This window comes from Botryllus schlosseri, chromosome 6, assembly GCF_051294905.1.
Source record: "Botryllus schlosseri isolate E-star chromosome 6, Bs_hap1, whole genome shotgun sequence".
In the NCBI taxonomy this organism is placed as follows: domain Eukaryota; kingdom Metazoa; phylum Chordata; class Ascidiacea; order Stolidobranchia; family Styelidae; genus Botryllus; species Botryllus schlosseri.
This window is the reverse complement of record NC_137241.1, coordinates 21,920,290-21,940,869: the sequence shown is the minus strand read 5'-3', so window position 1 is coordinate 21,940,869 and position 20,580 is coordinate 21,920,290. Positions and strand designations below refer to the sequence as shown.

Genomic DNA, 20,580 nt, shown 5'->3' with positions numbered 1-20,580 from the left:
CTACTCTTTTAGCTTTCAGAATCAACAAGGTGCGTGTGCTTTAGAGCCGTACACGCGATGAACTATTTTGTATACGTCTTAATTAATGGTGATAACAGTAAGTGCTATGTTTCCTTCATAACTGGGGAAGCGGTCTTGCGAGTATAATAGTGTTGGATGGCCTAATTGTTCTGTAATTTAGGACTTTACCATAGTGTGCTATCGCCATTCACCTTGACCAGAGTTTCTATGTGAGCCTGTTATAAGATTTGGAACCGTCCCACTATAGTATTTGAATTTAACAAATATGCAATTTGAGCATGTTGTTGTGCATTATGATTGGAACAAGCTTTAAATTGGTAAACTAACTCGCAAATGGATCGGCAGTCCATCGTATTGGGTTAATTTGTCTGCAAAATCTATTGACCTTGAGTCATGTCTTCTATTTTGGAAATTTATGTTGATTTGACTAAGAAATTGACTTGAGTCACCTCCCTAAAGAGGAGTTAACTGATTTGGCTTGAAACAAGGGTATAGATTGAATGTCGTAACACGGGCAACGAACAAGATTTGAACTTGACTGTGCATGGAAACAGTGACTAAATTGTAACTTCAATTGTTACGTCATAAATTCCTACATGGGCGTTACTTTCAATTTTTCTTGGGACGCTCAGAATTGCGTCATGGCCGGGTTTAGATCAAGACTTTGAAATATTTTGGCGAAATCAAGGTTCTCGGTTGCAAGCAAGTCGCTTCAACAAGCCTAAATTTCAGAATTGGGAAATATGTGTATATCAAGATCTTTAATCCGATTTCTATCCAAGTAACGATGTGGCTATTAAAACTAGATCGTATAATTAAGGAAGGTGGCATCATGTGTCGTGTTACTTAGAAATCCAAATGTAATAACGGTATAATAAATAATGGTGCATACGCATGTTTTGATTTGCAGCTAATTTACGGCCTCGGTTTGAATTTGATTTGACGCATATTGAGAGCATCCCTATACTCCCTAAACCAGGGGTGGCCAACTTTTCTCTTTGTATGGCCATATTCTGTTTATTAATATAGCCTACTGCCGTATTCCAGTGTTCGGTTGTGAAGTAACTGGACGCCAGATATCCCATGTTAAAAGACCCGTGTCCGATGAAGTAAGGACTAATGTGTTTGTTCGTATCGGCTTGGGCGCACCGAGAGAAGTCATGTCATGAGTAAATACTGCGATTTATCGAATCCATATATGAATTTCGTCATTGATATTTGTAGTTGCAGATATTGCTATATAGTATTTGTCCTTTCCTGACCCCTATGGTGTGATTCATCATTGTTATCAATGAGCGTAAGTCTTTGAAAATTGGTGTCTAATATTAATGATGATGTATCTTTGGGAGGGACAATTGTTATTGATTTTTTTTTTTAAAAACGGTAGATTTTGCACTAAATAAATGCATAATTTTTGCATTCATTAACATTAAGAGTTTAATCTTGACAAAATTTTGCATTCAAGTATTTAAATTAGGCATTGTTCAAATAAGGTTGGTCTCTGCATTTTGTGTTGGAACTAGCTGTCCTTACGAAATACCTTGGCAACAATACCAACCATGTTGTCGAACATCGTATTTTAAAGACCGCAACTTAATAACACTTTTGCTGAGATGTCGCGAAACACCAATGTACTATGAGAAACAATGTCCGTCAAGCCGTCAAATTTCAGATTCAGAATTACGTTATGGGCGTAAGTTTGGGAAAACATAAGACCCTAAAATAGGCTGCAGGGTGTGGTCTAAAAAAGCGAGAGGATAGGGTCACAGCCGCTGCAATCTCTACGTAAGAAACGAAATGTTGTTTGCAAAGCAAATTTGAATTACGTACAGAATTTTGAAAATTTTTTTAACCAACGATATAATTTTTGAATTTCTCATGTATATCAAAGAATGGTCGCCCTAATATTGGTCATTTCGTTGCATGCTTTGATTTCTTGGCCTCACATCGGGATTGTCGAAATGTTGGACTCGCCTAGGCGTGCCATAAACGACGCTCTTTCGAGAGACGTACCCAATTCCAAGTTCGTATTTTTTATGGATCACCTGATTTTCTTCTGCGGCTCGCATTTGTGCTGTTGGGATCAGATTACACGACACTGCGATATTGGAGTCGTAAAATCAATTCGCATTAAATCGTGCGTGACGCAAGTGGAATTGCGCTAGATCTCGCCAAAGTTGATTCTGTGTCAGCTCCATAAACTTTTCTGAACAACACTAGATTCACGGCGTCAGCTAGTGGTAATTATCAAGCCTATGCACAATTTCAATAAGTTCGCTACCAAATAGATGTAGACCTTCCGTAAAAATATTGGTGGCGCACTTATAACCTATGATCAAGCCAAAACATACGCATTCATTGCCCCCGAGCTAATAATCTCTGTTCCGATCAATATATTGCCTAAAATAGTGTGCGGATGCGATACGCTTGAAAAGCGCTATAGTCCGTGACATATGTGCAAGGCGTTTAAAACGGTGATAAGTGATTTGAAATTGGTTGAAATACGCGGTTCAAAATCAACTCGTTATTCAGTATTGCTAAATTCTGCTCGGGCTACAATGATGTTTGAGTAATCTGGCTTGCGGTGCGTAACTCTTTTTCATGGAATGTCTATTATCCGCACTCCACAGTGTTTGGTGCTCACTTGTAGCAAGCTTCGTGCATGGCTAAAATCGAATAAATAATGCTTATGCCTTTACACTTTCGTAGGCATATAGTGTGTTTTCGGAACGGTATCTGATGAATGTGCATTGTGCAATGTGCATGCGATTTTGGTGCTGCGTCATATCGACTTGTCTTTACAATTTCTAATGCTTCAGGCTCTACTCTATATATGTTAGGGCTTCACTCAATTTAGCAGTTTTGCGCATGCGTGATTATTGACACTACCGATTTCCCAACATTTAAATCTGTGCTCGTTCCCTGTTGAGGATAACCAGGTACCCAGTCTGTATACTGATCAGCTAACATAGTGCAACGGATCATTGTGGTTGATAACGCTTTTGTAAACCCGACTCGGCATGCTCAGAACCACCTACTTATTTGGCTAAGCACAAGAGTTGTCATGACTCAAAATCTATTGCGCCTCAAAGATGGTGATATATTTTGAAACCAATGTGACTCCCTATTATTAGAAATACTCGCCAGCTTGTAACACTATTATGACGTTCCCACACTTTGCGTAAGCTCTGCTGTATTAGCACAGGTTAAAAGAAAATAATTGGTCAGTAAACGTGCTAATAGTATTTAGTCTTAATTGATCTAGCAAATTGGAGATCCTATACAAAAACACCCCATAATACTGAATACACCCCGTAGCCAGGGTGGACAATAAACCTATATGTTGGTATATGCCTTACTTTTCGTGTTTAAATTCTGTTAATGATCCCTATTTGTGGCAACGCGATATGGCGTTAGTTACCAGAAACAACGCCGAACTACCCTGCCTAAAGGTTTGAATTTATGTGACACTTCCCCTATTTGAGACGAAATATTTTCTGTGTCAACACCCGTATGAATTAACCTTTCATATCTATAAATGTAATTTATGGCGCACATATGATATTATTGATTGGCTAATAATGAGTTATGTACTATTCTAATTGTTTGCAGTTGGTATCGAGCATTTTGTCATCATGATACTTGTAGTGATCGGCTTATATTTAGTCCGACTGCGCACTAACCTATTTGTTTGTAGAGATACTATTATTATACTGAATTGAGTGTAATCATAATGCCCTTTATTACCCCCACTCCCAAAGGGAGGCAGCGCACTTTGATTACCAGACGCTGCGCCTAGTCGCCATTTGAAAAATAAATAATTCTGTTTGAGGAAAAACCATGCTCAGATTCTCCATACTGCCTTGACACTAGGGAATAGCTTGGCTTCATGGCAACCTCCGCTAATTAAAAGAAGGGGGAGTAACTTCGTTGTAAATATTTTGTGGTATCCGTCAGAAAATGAAAATGATATAAAAATAAAAATTGATGCATGTATGTAGAACATTAACATTATGGCGATTAGAAAAAGATAAAATTTTCACAAAAAAATATAATTATATATAAATATATTCGTCCAAAAAAATGAGCCTGTTAGGCCAACAAAAAAGTTTTTTTTAAGACAATTATTTAGGCAAAGAGAATCATTTATACCCCCTTTTGAATGCCGTAGTGCAGAGTTTTGCATACGCGTCAACTCGGGAAATAAAACTGGACTGGACATGAATATCTCACCTTGAAGGTGAATGCTGGGTAGATTGCCGTGATTGAGTTGAAATTCCTTTTGTAGATTACTATAGTTATATATGTTAATTTCCATAATTTTGTATCATGTATTGTAATTGAAAAAAATGATGCTAGTTTTAATTGCAAACCTGAAGCTAGCTAATCCTAAAAATAACGACTGATATTTTATTAATTGAGAATTATAATGCATATACCCTAAGCACTACAAATGTACTACCTAATGTATAGCAATGGTGTAATATATGTACTGTAAACGGAATGCTTGGAATTCGCTTGTTTTGTGATATATCAGTGTACTAACAAAAATGAAATAATGATGATATGAGTCAATTATGTAGTTATGTATATATTAATGAAATCGACACGGTCTCATTAGGATTCCGATAAGGTCTACCTCCCCACCTAAAAGCTAAGAAGGTAGCACCATAATGTCTAGATTATGAAGAAGGCTATAGTAACTGAAACGATTAGGGGTGATCTATGAATCACCTAGCTACCCATACGAAGCTGCTATAATAAGGAATATGCCGTTGCGAAAGCGACAGATATGTAACCACCCTATCTTGCTTGTGTTAAATAATATAATTATAATTCTGTTGCCTTCCATATAGAGAGAATTCGATGAAAGTAATGCTGAATAATACTTGGTCAAGAATAATATCACAAGTAGGGCGCCATATTTGGCACGATAGCTGTGTTCATTGAGCTAAGACGATGGCATTCTTGACACTGGAGTCGAGCCTATATGAGTAAATGCAGATTTGGGCTATATCCTCCCGCCCCTATGTAAGAGTGGATGGACCCTGAAATCGAAAATCAAATATAAAAGTATATAAGTATTATGCCTAGCAGGGAATAGCTTGCCTGGTCATGATATATAAAAAACTTAAATACCATCAAAATCTAAAGATTGGAAAAGAGTGGGCAGTTTCGGATGGTTGATTGGAATGAGCTCGCCATAACTTGTGGTATATTTGCTTGGCTGGATAATCTGATTGGCGTGTCTATGTATAGTGAGGCGTAGCCCTTCCATCACCAGTACGGAACTGAAACCTATGGTTTGCGATACAAATGTGTCGAAATTAGAGTGATGCTTATATGGAATTGTCGTATGCATGCCAGTTTTACGATCGTGCTGCTATTAAATGGGGCCACCATTTTTCGTGCATGCGAACTTTTGCAGTAAGTGTTGCCGTTATTTTATATTAGTGTATGCATTTTATATCTATGTGTCATGTGGTGCCCACACGAATTGTATAGCAGCTGCTGTGAACAATTGTTACCCATGTAGGCAGCCTGGATGCCAAGTTCAACCACCACCACCACCACCACCACCGAAGCAGAACATCCACAAAACATTGACGACGGCATTGAAAGAGTCTGACGTCATTTGGGCTCATAGGGTGATGTTCGGATGTCCCCGTAAAGGCTCTCAAGCATACATTGATAGGATCGCCTGCTAGCCACAGTTGTAAGGTACACAGAAATGAAGCAGTGCGAATAAATGCGTCGGTACAGGTCCATGAAGTCGATGAACTGATGGACCGAACCAGAACAGTATTCGAGATATATGGAATTTGAAATCTCGCTACTACAGAGCCCCGCACGAACCCCCGTATCCTGATGGAATTCCCTGTCCCCGAATATGACACGAAAGAATTTGAAGAAACGACTCAACAAGAAATCAATGCCTCAACTGAAAATGGGTATATACATATACACACCTGCAATCTGCAAAGACTGTGATACTTTTATGAATGAACTGGTGATCTGCCAATTGGTTGGCTTGGACTCTGAGTGTTGATACTTTTGTGGGCATCTACTGGCATATCACTTGCATATTATGTATCTGGCAGGAAAGGCCATCACATCTATTGTGAAAACAAACCTTGGAGAATTATTTTGATTTTAGATCGTGCATGATGATAAATAGGTTAACTTCTGGTTTTTATCAGTATGTGTAATGTGCATAGAGAAGCCCTATTGTTATCTGCACGACCTGATTGGAGTATTTGGTTGTATTAAGATTTATTTTAATCATATATTGATTATTATGAGCCTCTGGGCCTGGAAAGGTCATTGCTTACTTCGATCAAGCTGCAGCCAATACTTCAATCCGCGCCACCAATCACCAACAAGGCGCGTAAAGGGGTTGAAGAAAGCGTAACGAACTGGGATGACGTTCAACACTGTGAAGTAAATTGAACCGAGTGTAGACTACCCGCAAAGCAATCGTTTTGGGGCTACACTATAAAAAACTGGAGGTCCCAACCGTTTCTTCCGGCGTTGAATGTCATTTCCCGGTAGTTCCAGAGGACGGGGGAGAGTCTGGAGACGAATAATTGTCGATCAGCACCCTCCTATCTGCAATTGCCAATCGGTACACAACCCCTAACGTTTCCTCGTCTCACCTATGGATTCATAACGCCAAATTGAGAAGTTCACGGCAGAAGCAGACGGTATCACATCCGACATCTCGTACCAGGACCTTATACGTGGACGATTAGCCGAATTTCCGATTTTCGGCAGTGTGAGCGTGAGCACTGAGCATCTCAAGTACAAAAACACAAAGCATACGTTGGAGGCAGCGTCAGGACTGGACGCGGAATCCAGTAGTCCAAAGCAACACATCGCAGCAAAGAAGATATCATGGAACAGAAAAAAAGCTCGCCCGAAACGCCACTGACCAGCCGAACGTGTTCGAGAGGAGAGACTCAAGCTATAACGCAATGAAAATAACCCCATCCGGCAGTCAAGAGTACGAAGTATAATTTCCTGGCCGATTTAGAACACATTTAAATTTTAAATAAATCCTCTCTATTTTATGTACATTCCCTGATACCTCGGATGGCCCGACACTAGATGCGGTCAATGTTATCAGCATGAGCATTGGTACTCTAGTAGAAGTAGAAGTATCTACTTCCAGTATAGAATAAATAATTAAATAAAAAGTATATTTCAATGGAGGTTCCGCTTGTAGCAGTAAATTACAAGGGGTTGCTTTGGAAATTGCAAAATGAATATTCGTAACTTTGCAAAATGTTATAAATGTCATGTTATAAATGACATTACCAAAACAGCACCATTCAAAAATGTATTTGGCTCCTATCTTAATGTGGGTATTTCAGCAAGTTCCTGCTATGACAGTTTCATATTTAAAACTAAAACAACCCGATTCCAAATCTTCTGTCTACTTCTGAGTAGCTAAAATGTGCATAGTAAAAGTAGAAGCAGTCTAAAAGGATGATCAAGAAGAGGGTAAAGGAAAAAATGCTGACACTATGTCACCCCTACCACCAGTGCATATCTATAATGTGCAACCACCGGGGCTGCTTGCCTGCCGGCCGGCAGGCCTCCCCAATCTGCGCAAGCAACCGGACGTCAGCAATACCCGGTACCAAATCGTAATCCACCGCCGCGACGAAATCCTGATCGTACAGCCAAAACAAACCGTTTTCCTAATGCCGTGATGGCTGGTGGAAACCCCTATCGAAGGAGTGCTGCACCCGGGGGGCAGACGGGATCGAGGGTCCCAGGAAGGTCGGGAAGACAGCCCGACGCGAGCAGAAACAACGGCCAGCAGTCGCGAAACTCTCAAAACGTACGAACGACTCCGGGAATTCCAGCTTCAGACTAGAGGGGACGCGGCCTTCCGCAGACTCAAGACTCGGGCGTCGGAGTGGACCATTCGCAGTTGACGCCGTCTAGCAGTCAAGAGGCAAGCCAGATTTCGAGCACCCAGACACAAAAACAGGTGCACAATTTCTTGCGGATACAGGAAGTGTTCCTAACCTGATAACCCAAGATGCTGTGAAAGCTACCTACCCAGAAAGCTGGACTGAAAGACAGCCACTCGATATGAAATTACGCGGCATATAGGAGGATCATCCAGTGTCGACTTTGTCGTCATCATCAAGCTGGACAACCTACCGGTTCCGTTTGCAACTGCTGAAGGAGTCCCGTTAAACATTATCGGACTGAAATGGATTGAGCAAGTTCAACGGCTACCCTCAGTAGCGACAGAATTGAAGGATCCCACTACAGTGAAATATGAACTATCATTGTCCATGTATTCGGACGCGGCAAAAACCATAGCTGGAAGCAGTACTTGCAACGCTGCTACTGGTGATGGGTCGGTGGAAGCTGCAACGTTACACAGCGTCGAGACTGGAAGCCCAGCTGACGCCCCTCGGGACCAAAGATGTCCCTGTCTCTCGGAAGGATTTTGCGCCAAGTGTGGAGGAACCACAGATACAAAATTAAGTCGGGTGAGCGCTGTGACCCCGAAATCCTTGCGTGCTGAGCGCGGAAGCCCCGCTAGCACCTCTCAGGAACATCATGTTCAAGAGATTCCTGAAAACAACGGCCACTGCATTCGCCACAATAGAAGAGTGGGAATCGTTCACGACGGCCCCATGGTCGCAGCAGTTGTGCCGTATACCGAGAAGATTGCATTGAAAGCAGCTGTCGACATCCACACTACAAATTTTGTGGATGAAGAAGAGTCTGGAGGCGATATGCAAGCCTCTCCAGAAAAAGGGCCCCCGTCGGGCGTTGAAACCGCCGGCGTGAAGTTGGATGCGGGCACGCAGCCCCTTCAGAGGCAGAAAAAATCGAGTGTGGAAGCCCCACTGAATACAGACACCCTCGCCCTCTCTCCACCGACATCAAAACCGCGCCACGGCCTCTATAGACATGGTCGCGGCCCGATAAAAACGTATGAACTGTATGATGGAACTGATAAGAAAGTGAAGACAGAATTGGAACGGCTATGCAACCGAGCAGTTGAACTTGCCAATCTTCGTATAGGCCTCCGGAATACGTGCAACAACTCCTAAAGGACGAGTTGAGCCAGGATATTCCGACTACAACCCTAAAAGAGGCCATGCGGGGCTGTATCAGAGCGGTAGTCTTGGATGAGGGGTTGGCTGCCATACATGGCCATTGGCCATGCAGTCGGGAAACCCCCTCATTATGAACAGAACTTGAATGACGACAAATTGTATCATATGACTACACGTACCAGAGCCATACAAATCATGAATAGCGAACTCAGGCGTATGGGTAGGAGGTATGTACACCTCAGCATACAAGAGCCAAGCTATAAATATATTCGGGGAGCAGCTTTAGAAATGGACTCATGCGATCTCCGAAAACTGGGATTAACTCTATTGCAATCGTTTAATTCGGACGTGGTTTTGTGTGAAGGCCCTATCCCTAACTCACATATACGACTCGCGCACGGGATCGTGAAACGAACACGACCGAACTGCGCATAAAGTCATGGGCAAAAAGTAGTTAAATTTAAAAATAAAATTGAAAAATATTAAATATTTTTTTTTCTTGTTTGAATCTGCTTTAGATGTTTAAAAGTAGTACCGCGAAGATTGGTTGCTTGTTGCATTTGATTCTATATGGAATTCATGTATTATAAGCCCTAAAATGTATACGTAATATCGATGTTCATGGGGAAACACTTGAGTTTAGATAAAAAATACATGTGAAACACTAAATAGATAGTGAATCACATGTACGAGTAAAGGACGGCGTCTGGTGCAGGAGTTCCTAATTTTCCATCTCTCCATGAAATGTTATATAGCTTAAGAAGCTCGGTCTGGGCGGACGTCGAAAGATTTTGCAGCATTTGATAATTTATCGAATCCCGTCCAGGAGAAGAGATTTTCCGACTCTGTAGTGCCTCCCTAAGTTCCGACATCTGAAACGGCGCATTCATTGGATCTTCCAGATTCACATTGAAAGGTAGACACGATGTAACATGTTGGTCACCTTGACTCTTGGAAAGGAGGAAATTCGAAGCGTAGTTATCGGATCTGCTTATGGTAGCGAAGTGCTCGCCTATTATTTCTGCTTTTGACGTGTCTTCGATGTGATCAACTTCATTTACTGGGATATGAGGAATTTGCTGATGCGCTGTCGTACCAGCGATGCTACGAATAACCCGCCATACGTGATTTAAACGTGATTTATTATTCAGCGAGGAACAGAAAGACTCCCAGCAAAAGCGTTTTGCTTCGAGTATAGTTCTTCTGCATGCGGACCTGGCCTTTTTGAAGTTTATAACGTCTGTTATATCAAAGGTGCGCTTCATTCTTAAATATGCTGCTCTTTTCCTACGAATCATTCTCTCACATTCGGGACTCCACCAAGGGACAGATTTCTTGTCCATATTCCTTGTCTTTGGTATTGATCGATTCGCTGCTGTCGTTATGCATTTTGTTAGAATAGTATTTGCAGACTCAACATCTCGTTGATCGGACAAATCGATCATTTCATCTGCAATTCGGGAGAACTTCTTCCAATTGGCTTTCTTGAGAGACCACGATGGTGGTCGATAAAAGGAAGTTATCGCCGAGTTTGTCATATACTTCGTGAATACTACGAAATGATCACTTCCTAGCAGCGACGAAGATATTTCAGTTTGGCATCTCGCGGCTATATCTTGAGTAGTGAGTGTTAAATCTAGCAATGACCAACGATTAACAGCATTGCTCGCGAGATTGATATGTGTTGGAGTTGAAGAGTTTAACATGACTAAGTTTGCGTGATCGAGGACATTAAAAAGTTTAGTCCCTCGTTCGTTCGTTTGGTGACTCCACGACCAATGATGCGCATTGAAGTCGCCAAAGACGATGGATTTTGGTAGGGATGGTGTGAACGTGAGGTTCACGTTCGCGTTCTGTGTGTGAACCTCGGAAATTTAGAGGTTCGCGTTCACAACAGAACCTTGGTAGGTTCTGCACTGTGAACCTTTTGGTAAATTGTAATTTTCACTCCATTATAAGATCTTTGGCTCAAATTTATTGCATTTCAACTGCGGTCCACTCCATGCATGGTGCTGGCAGCATAAAAAATCAACGCTTAACGAGCATGCACCATGCACCTCGACAACCCTAAAAGTTTTAGTTGCTTTGTTGCAAAAATTTTCTCGGAATAACAAGCTTTCCGTTTGTGAATATTTAGTGACTGTCTGCTGTGAGCTTGACCCGCAATCACACAACATCACGAGCGATATACGTAGTTAGCGAATGATGCTTATTCAACCAATCAATGACATTAATATCGTCTTCTGATGTAAAAAATCGAACAGGCGTACGGGGTCAATCTTGACTTCATATCTTTACTGTATCATTAATACCAAATCCGTGCGATTAAGGTGCTTGCTACTGCTGCATAACTTGTTGTTATTTGTGGTATCGGTAGCGAGTATAAAAACCCGTTGTGCACTCTGCTCAATATCAATGTAGCAATACGCAGACTCCGAACACATTGCCCGGTCTGGCTAAGACCGATAAGGCGTAAGCTTATATTCCTTGGTAAGTCCTCGTCGAAGTTGTTGGCAAAGCGACGAAATGTATTGATTTTACGCAATAATTATATCCTATGATTACCGCTGTTGATACATTTAGCGATGTTTAAAACGCCGATATGTACTTCCGCATTGTGGCATCATGTGGACCGAGTCTTCGCTAGGTATCGTGTACATTAATATAGGCTATCACTGCATTGGAAGATAGGGTTGGAATTAGCAATATGGCGTCACGTGACGTCACGAGGTTCACGTTCGTGTTCACACAGAACCTTTCAAAAAGGTTCGCGTTCACACGAGCCTGAACCTTTCAGAGGTTCACACCATCCCTAGATTTTGGTGGTAACGTCTCGAAAATGTTCGCATCACTGTCGCGTAAGCGGCAGTCGGGTGGGATGTACACATTGTACAATGATAGGCCGTGAAGCTTCACACAAAGTACCTCGATGTCGGTTGTAGCAACTGCTTCGATGCTGGAGTTATGCGAAGATTTAATGAAGATCGCCAATCCACCAGAATGAAAGGATTTGTCCTTTCTGTGACACACGCGCGTCCACGTCGTCCAAATATCATATGATCGACCGAAAAGATCATCGCTCTATCAAATATGCCGGACCTGATGTGTGGAACAGTATCCCGCCGGCCATCCGACAGTCGACGAGCATGTCCACATTCAAGTCGAAATACAAGCAATTACTACTAAATAAATACAGTCCATCCTCAAGATTACCGGACCACGACTGACCTATCGATCTCGCTTCCCATGACATGCCGCCCTTTTATTGTCGCTTTCTTTTTCTATACTATCTTCTTTACTCTCATTCAGTGTGCAATGCCTCCTCTTTACATCGCCTAGGCCAAGGTGGGTGTCAGATTCCATAGACTACTCCTTGTCGCTTCGACATCTTCCTGTCTTTTCATTGTATCGCATTTTTTGTGGTGTATTGAACTGATAAAATTGCTAATAAACCAATGATGATGATGATGATGATGATGATATCCTGGAAATTTCGGAGAGTATTTTTCGATAAGGTGTGTTTCCTGGAGAATTATCGCATCTGGAGCACGTTCCAGAGTCGTGAGAAAGTGTTTTAATTCGTGATGTTTCCTATATAATCCTCTACAATTCCACTGTAAAAAGTTTAGTCCTATATTATCCATCGGTTATGGGATTTGTCATCGGATTGGTGTCATTGATATCATGGAAGGGCTCGAAAATGTTTCTCATCGTGACAACATCTGCCTGTCGACCGAGATATTTCAAAGAAACTTTGGATACTATATTGTATACGTCGCACTCCTTGTCCGAGTTGCAGGCCGCCAATGTAAGCTTCACTATTTCAGCCAGTAAAGCGATAAGATGGATCGGATCAATATACGCTAACGAAGATTGATTATTTGGTTGCAAATCAAGATGATTGTTTGGATCGTTGCTTTTATTGTCTTTGTTCATGTGATTAGAGGTTGTTTGTCGCGGAATCTTCCTGATGGTGGCTCGGTGACTTGGGTTGTTGATTGTTGATCGTTGCTGATTGTTGACACGCGTTGCGCTATCCTGCGCCACTTCGCTGTAAAGACGCGTATCTTGTGTTTCGGGTGTTTCGGAATTTAGTATTGATTTAGCTTCGTAGTGAGTCACCTTGGAACGTTCTTTTATGATTTGTAATTTTGCCTGTTCTTTGTATACTGGGCACCCGGCATAAGCAGCACTGTGCGGTTGTTTACAATTAATGCAACATAAATCTTTGGTACACTTCTCCACCTCGTGATCACGACCCCCACATTTTGAACAGCAATATTTCCCACGACAATTCTCTTTTGTGTGGCCATATCTATTGCATCCAAAACATCTGACCGGTGGCGGGTTATAAGGTTTTGTACGGAACCGTAGGTATGAAAAATGCACGTAGTCAGGAATTATCTCAGACGCGAAACATAACAAAATCGATAGGCTGCTCTCATATTTTCCATCTACTTTGCGCTTTAACGTTTAACGAAATTGACGCCAATTTCAAAGAACTCTTTCAATATCTCTTCTTCTGTTATATCCAGCGGAACACCGGATATCACTGCTCGTGCTCCATAAGATTTGGCACCAAATAATGAGGTTTTGACTTCGATCAAGTTGGAGTCCTTTCCTATTTGGTCTATAGTGAGAAGTTTATCAACCTGTTCTCCGGTCTTACAAGTTACAACTAGATCTCCAGAAGGCAATCTACGTATTTTTTCAAAATTGCCAATGTTCATCTTAAGTGCCTCACATACCTTTGTAGGATGTTGGTGTCCCATGCGTGTTCCATCAGACCCCGATAGTAGCACGTCAAGTTGCTGATTTGCTGTTTTTTGGCTATTAGATTCCCGTTCCTTCCCAACTGCATTATCCATCAGTGCAAATTTCTTGGCAGGTATTTTGCTTCTTACTTCGCACCACTCCCCATCCCCGCATTCTTCCTCAGAAGAAGTGAAGGTACTTGAAGACTTCCTCTTTGCAGAGGAACTTGTCTCCATATCCATCTGGCTACACGCCGAAGCGTCAATTGCTAGTCGGACGCTTGTCTTGATTACCCAATCTGCTAAGCTTGAATGAACTGAAACGACGATGCGTCCGCACGCTACGACGTCTCTGAGCGAATGTGTTTTTCTACCGGTTGAAATTGTGCCAAATTTGAGTTTTTTTAGGCAATCGAACAATTTTAAGAAGTAGCCGGTAAATTTGAGAAAATATTTTGTAACAGCCCCATTGTACAATTATTTCTCCAATGCTGTAACTACGATATAGCCTGTAATGCAATTGAGAAAACCTTAAGTAATATCAAAAGGTATCTGTTCTTTTGTCACTGCACATAGATGTATGTACACTTTTACAGCATGCTGCCCTGGTGAAAATACCTCTACATAAACGTGCATCTGTTGATTCTCTATCAGCTGGTATGTGGACGTGAATGGTTCTCCATCAGCTATTTGTGAGCCGTCATCAATGTGGTCGTAATAAAAACTGAATGCTTGTATTTGTTATGTTTAAGAGCGACAGTACAGATATTTGATTTTATGTTATAAGATTAGTAAGGTTAGCATATTGGCGGCCTGTCACGTCTATCTGTAGCATCGGTAAATAAGGCCAGGAACTGTCTGTTATCTGCCTAAATAAACATGTTCCAATACTCTGATAGGGACAAAAAAGCATGATCGGCAAGCAAGGAATTCGATATCACCCAAGCAGGATTGAAAACATTAGTTGAACATTATTTCAATACTATGACTTGGACTCGGACTCGAGTCATAACACTATGACTCGGACTTGACCCTTTAAACGGTCACTTGTACTCGGACTCGACACGGTGATGAATTGAAAATGACTCGACTTGACTCGAGTCAAAACCACAAAAGTAAGATTGACTCGTGACTCGGAAACATGTGACTTGGTTACTGCCCTGGCGCAATGTGCATGGCACAGTGTTTAATTCGATTATTCGACTCGTTTCAACGGGAAAATATTATATTCCAATAAACTTGATCGACACCACATGGACTGGTAGCTAGTGCACCAATATCGAACGTCAAACCATCGGCCATTTGGTACAAATCCATTTTCTATTGATCACGTCGTTATATCCGCCCATATTGCTCTTGTTACGGTTAGTTGAATAATAATCGCACATTTAAAGATTGAATTGAGCTGTATGGCTTAATGTTAACGAGTACAGTGCCAGTGTTAAAACGCCGCATCATAATTTCAATGCTGTACACCAGTGTTGGGATGACTCGAGTCATGACTTGACTCGAGTCATGACTTGACTCGAGTCATGACTTGACTCGAGTCAGACTCGAGTCACCATTTTCGTATGACTTGACTTGACTCGAATCACTTTGCTAAAATGACTTGACTCGACTTGACTCGGCGTATCAGAAATGTGGATTGACTCGTGACTCGGAGCAAAATTCACGAGTCAATTTCAAGTCATCAAGTATAATCGGTGTCGATAAAAATCACTGTATCTTGCAGATGTTCGGATCGGTCGCGAAACGCTGGTGTAACCCGTGTGTCACGGTGGTTATTTAATACTATTCTTTCTTCACAATCGTCATGCTCGACTCGCCTCATCGGACGGCAGAAAAAGCACGACCACGTTTCACTCTTTCTTTCGACGTCCGTGTAGTCAAAGTCAGTAGGGTCTTGAGTTGCTCCTCGTTTGCTTGGGCACTGACGTAATGTCTTTTCATTTTGACAGTATTGCAAGTATTTTTTAAAGTCTTGTTAACAAGTTGGGTTAGTTGATCCGTGCTCACTGTTCGTCAATACAAAGTACCGGAAAGACACTGTCTCTGGATTAGCAAGCTAGTTAAGAATATCGGAAGTCAGTCATAGATACTATCAGCCAGATACTCTCGTCCAGCTCGGTCAAAAAGCTGAAACTCGTCCCTCAGAACACTGTGCGAGCGACCAATCATTCAATGATCGGTGGGGAATAGACTAGGCTTACCATACGTCCTCTTTTAAGAGGATTTGTCCTCTTTTTTGACTTTTTTGAAAGTGTCCTCGGAGGACGCCCTTTTGTCCTCTTTTTTGAGATTTTGACCTCTTTTTTGAAAATTTAGGTCAGATTTAGAGGAAATCGCGAGTGATATGCCGTAAATTAGCGCAGAAGTGGAGCTCCGGCGGGTATTTCGGAGGGAAAAGTGGTGATTTAAGCTCTTAGCGAACAGAAGACCTTTTTTTTAGTCATCCACCTGGCTATGTAGAGAGAAAAACGTTATTTTGAGCTCTGAGCGGAAGTGATGACCAATTTACAGGTTTTTGAGAATTCTTCTTCAGTTTTGCATGTCTGAAATTTCTGAAAAAGTGTCCTCTTTTTACATTTTCAAAATATGGTAAGCCTAGAATAGACGCAGTTGGTAAACATTATATACAGGACAGTCTACACATTTACGAAGACACGCGCGATTACCGTTACCAGTTAATTGCTCCGGAATGGATGTATCGTAAAGTATTTGTTCTCAAAAACTCATTGTTGAGCTCTGGATAACAAATGATGGCGTTACAAACACATGCATCACGCCCAATATGTCGTGATATAACGCTTTCGCTAAATTTTGAGAGTTACCGGTCAGTGTCTACAATACGTTTTATGTTAAAGCTATAGGCCAGGGGTTCTCAACTTCCCTTGTATAACGGGCCGCATTTTAACAGCAGAAGAAGCTGCGGGCCGCAGAAAAATATTTACATGTATTTGTGGGGTAATGTGAAATTTAGGCTAATGTAGCCCATTTACCAGTCGTATACGGCCATGTAGTACGTTGTTATGCATTCTGAAGCATTAATGAACAGCGTTCGTAAGTTTGCAGCTGCTGCTTGTTGTAAGACTATGTAGGCCTATCTTCTTGCGGCGCAAGTAAATCACTTCACGGAGCGTGCATTGCATTCGATACCAAGTCGGTATATTCAACTTCAAACCCTTCCACCGGAGAACCGAACTCTCTGTTTCAATGCGTGAGAGAGCAAGTATAAAATTACGGTTATGCAATATCGGTGGATTCGTCTGAGGCTGGGTTAAGTAGTCTACGCGGCAATGTGTTTCAGAACATGCGAAAAAATACCGACTGACATTGATGTGTCTCGTCTGGTCACGATTGAATCAGACGACTGCATCTTCGCAATTCGTCGGGTGATCTTGTCCTTGCTACTAAGTTCCGAAAACAGCAGATATTCGTACAGAATGTTGAGCTTTTATTGAAATAACACCTTTTTTGCAGATTTCTTGGTTTTAGCGATATTCCAATCAATCTTGAACGATTGGTCTGTATCGTCATCGGCAATCTCAACAAACGTTTGCACTGAGTCCAACACTCTTTGAAAATGTAGGCCTACTACGTTGCGGAATTCTCTTGAACTAGAGTCCAGTCGAATACCGATTCAAATCAATACCAATCTGAAGTCGAGCATACATCAAGAAACGAGAACACATTAAAGCAGGGGTTCTCAAACTATTTTAGACACGCCCCCGTTTTTGATAGGTAAAATTTAGTGCCCCCTTATCGTCATATAACAAAATGCAACCAGAATGCTAGCAACACAAACGGCTAGTTCGATGGCAAGGAAGGTTATGACTGTTGATGAGAGAATTCTCAAACATGAAATTCTGACTATACACCGAGAAATAACTAGGAAATGGAGATAAATTGCTCAGAGCGCAAATTTTTTTGTTCAGTTGACCGCATCTTCGCCCCCCCTCAGATGCTTTCAGGCCCCCACGGCAGCGCATCCTCCAGTTTGAGAACCACTGCTTTCAAAATGAGTAATCAAATGAAAGAGAAACGGTGCGATAAAAGTGCTAAGTATTAAGATAAAATTAATTTGTACAAATACCGTGTCAGAAGTAACTGCGTTTATAATGAAAGATGTCACGGGCCGCAAAATAATCGTCTGCGGGCCGCGGGTTGAGAACCCCTGCTATAGGCGATTGTCTTGCGTACTGGTTTGGTTTTCCAATAGCAAGTCCCTATGCTAAACTTCTGGCCAAATGTTATGGAGGGGCATTTTTAAAGGGTATTCAAGAGTTTGGGGTAGTGGGGAACGAAGACTCGGAATAAATCTGATGTGGTGAATGAAGCCAAAACGGTAAGGAACCACGGCTACAGACGCTTATTCAGTAGAAGCGAGCATACATTACCAGCCTTTCCTTGACTTGTAAGGGTAGAACTGGGTCCACAGAATGCATCAGGTCCCTGCGATTTATCACGCATTAACATCCTTCAACTCATAGAGATCCGTCTAACTAGCTGTCTACATTAGATATGTCGGATTATTATGATGTCGATTGCCCTGTTGCGCTGTTGATACTATACATATAGTCGCATTGGTCAAGTGTGAGCACTGAGCACACATTACCAGCCTTTTCTTGACTTGTAAGGGTAGAACTGGGTCCACAGTGTCGTGTTTATAATTTTGAACAAATGCGTCTATTCCCCACCAGAAACCAGTGAATTCCCCACCGTTTGGGAACCACTGAGCTATACGAACGATAACAAACTATGGAATTGTTTGCAACTTCACATCTTATCTATGCCGTTGGAAAGAGATATCAGATCGCGGGATGTATAGGCCACAGCGTGCTGCTATAGCAGTGGTTCCCAACCTTTTTCGACCCACGTACTATTTCGAGGTTTTATGCAGTGCTCGCGTACCACCTACATATGTTCCACCATTTATGAACTCATAATCGCGTATTTGACCTATGCGAGGTGTAATCACAAATTCAGTTGAACTAAGCCATTATCAGCTAGGGTTGATGGAATGCATATAAGCATTGTTTTTTCACCACCATTGACAAGAAGAACAACATAGTGAAATTTAGGGCGATGGCTGCATTTATTAATTTTTCACTAGCTGGTCGATGCGCGACTCACAGCCTAGTGTCCTATATGGTGTGGACACAAGCATATCCCTCACGGCTCAGTGAAATTGGTCGACGTCACACTTTCCATTTGGTCAAAGGCATGTATGTATAAGGGGTTTATGGTGCTCGACTACTAAGGTCTTGTGCACCAGGCCTAGGGGAGCTAATAATTGAATCATATACGTCTACACAATACAACAAATTCTATGACTGGATTAACCATACGCGGATCAGTCAACAGACAGTCCAAGTTAAAGCTCACTCTGCTCTGTTCAGCTACATTTTTAAAATATTGTCTCTGGTGATAGTATCGAGGACACGTTAGTAGGAAATGTTCGACAGTTTCTGGTACGGTGCACGTTTCGCAGAGACCACTGTCATGACAACTCATGCGATGGGGCTGCGAGTTCAATTTACAGTGTCCAGTTTGTAGTCGCAATATAATGGATGATTCCCTCCGCGACAAATTTCGTGGACGGAGAATGCACGAGAATGGTGCGTGTAAACGTAGGTACGAACTACGAAGAGTCTTGCTCGATGTCGTTCAATTCCGACATCCACTTCTCAATACATATTCCATTGGTGTGTGACTTCATTTCGGCAAGTGACATAATGATTTCGTTTTCGTCGTTGGATCCAGGTGTGCTAGAGGCGAGTTTTGCGAGTTCGTCTGCCCTTTCATTGCCACGTATTCCTGTGTGAGCGGGAATCCAAATGAACGTCACTTGTACTACCTTTGTTGCCAGGTCTCTGCAGAGTAAGATAATAGTTTCAGTTAAACTATTCGAATTGCAGTTATTTTTGATGGACATCAATGCGCTTTGACTGTCGGAGAATATCGCTAACTGTTTGGACGGCATACATGCGTTGCTCGCCCAATTTAAACTTAACATAATTGCATATAATTCCGAGGAAAATATCGATTGTTTGGCGTTACGCGTGGCCCAATGAGAATATTGAAGTTCTTCGACCCAAAATGCTGCACCACCGCGCGTATTTGTTTTCGAACCGTCGGTGTATACTTTCGTATAGGTACGATAGCGCGTCGCAATGTAATGTTCACATTCCTGACGTATGTATTCAGGATGGTGTGCCCCGCAGGTGATAGGCGTCAATTTCATATCGACGGCAAGCTGTTCAATGTTCATTCACCCAAGGCGGCACTGTACTCGGTTTCCTAGACTGTAAAATAATATTTTGGAAAGACGCGGATCTAGATTTCATATGAAACGTAATAAACTGATGCGATTCGGAATAGAATTCGTGCCAAGATTCTCGCGTTAGTGATATGCAGGGGTGGTTTGGAGTTGCCATAATAATACTGCGATACTTATAACACGCTTGAAGCTGTCTTATGTGAATTGGTGGTTCACCGCAGGAATGCTGCAAGGCGTAGACTGGCGTGCTCATCATAGCCCCACAGCAGATTCTCAGAGCTGCGTTCTGAATTTTCTGTATTGCTTGTATGATATAGAGTGGCGAAAATAAATAAGCTTCACAGCCATACTCAATGACGGATCTAATGAGTGCTCTGTATACAGCTAGGATAGGCTTACCATACGTCCTCTTTTAAGAGGATTTGTCCTCTTTTTT

The 20,580-nt window shown here is 41.9% G+C and overlaps 1 protein-coding gene across 1 annotated transcript in view; it reads left to right on the top strand.

The window, feature by feature from the left end:
* Positions 1 to 6,276: 6,276 nt before the first annotated feature.
* The window catches only part of LOC145440387 (prolyl-tRNA synthetase associated domain-containing protein 1-like), a 193,896-nt gene continuing 179,592 nt past the window's right edge, over positions 6,277 to 20,580 (top strand). The window contains exon 1 of the mRNA XM_080317985.1: positions 6,277 to 6,291. The gene's annotated coding sequence lies outside the window, so the exon portion shown is untranslated. The remainder of the gene's footprint in view (positions 6,292 to 20,580) is intronic.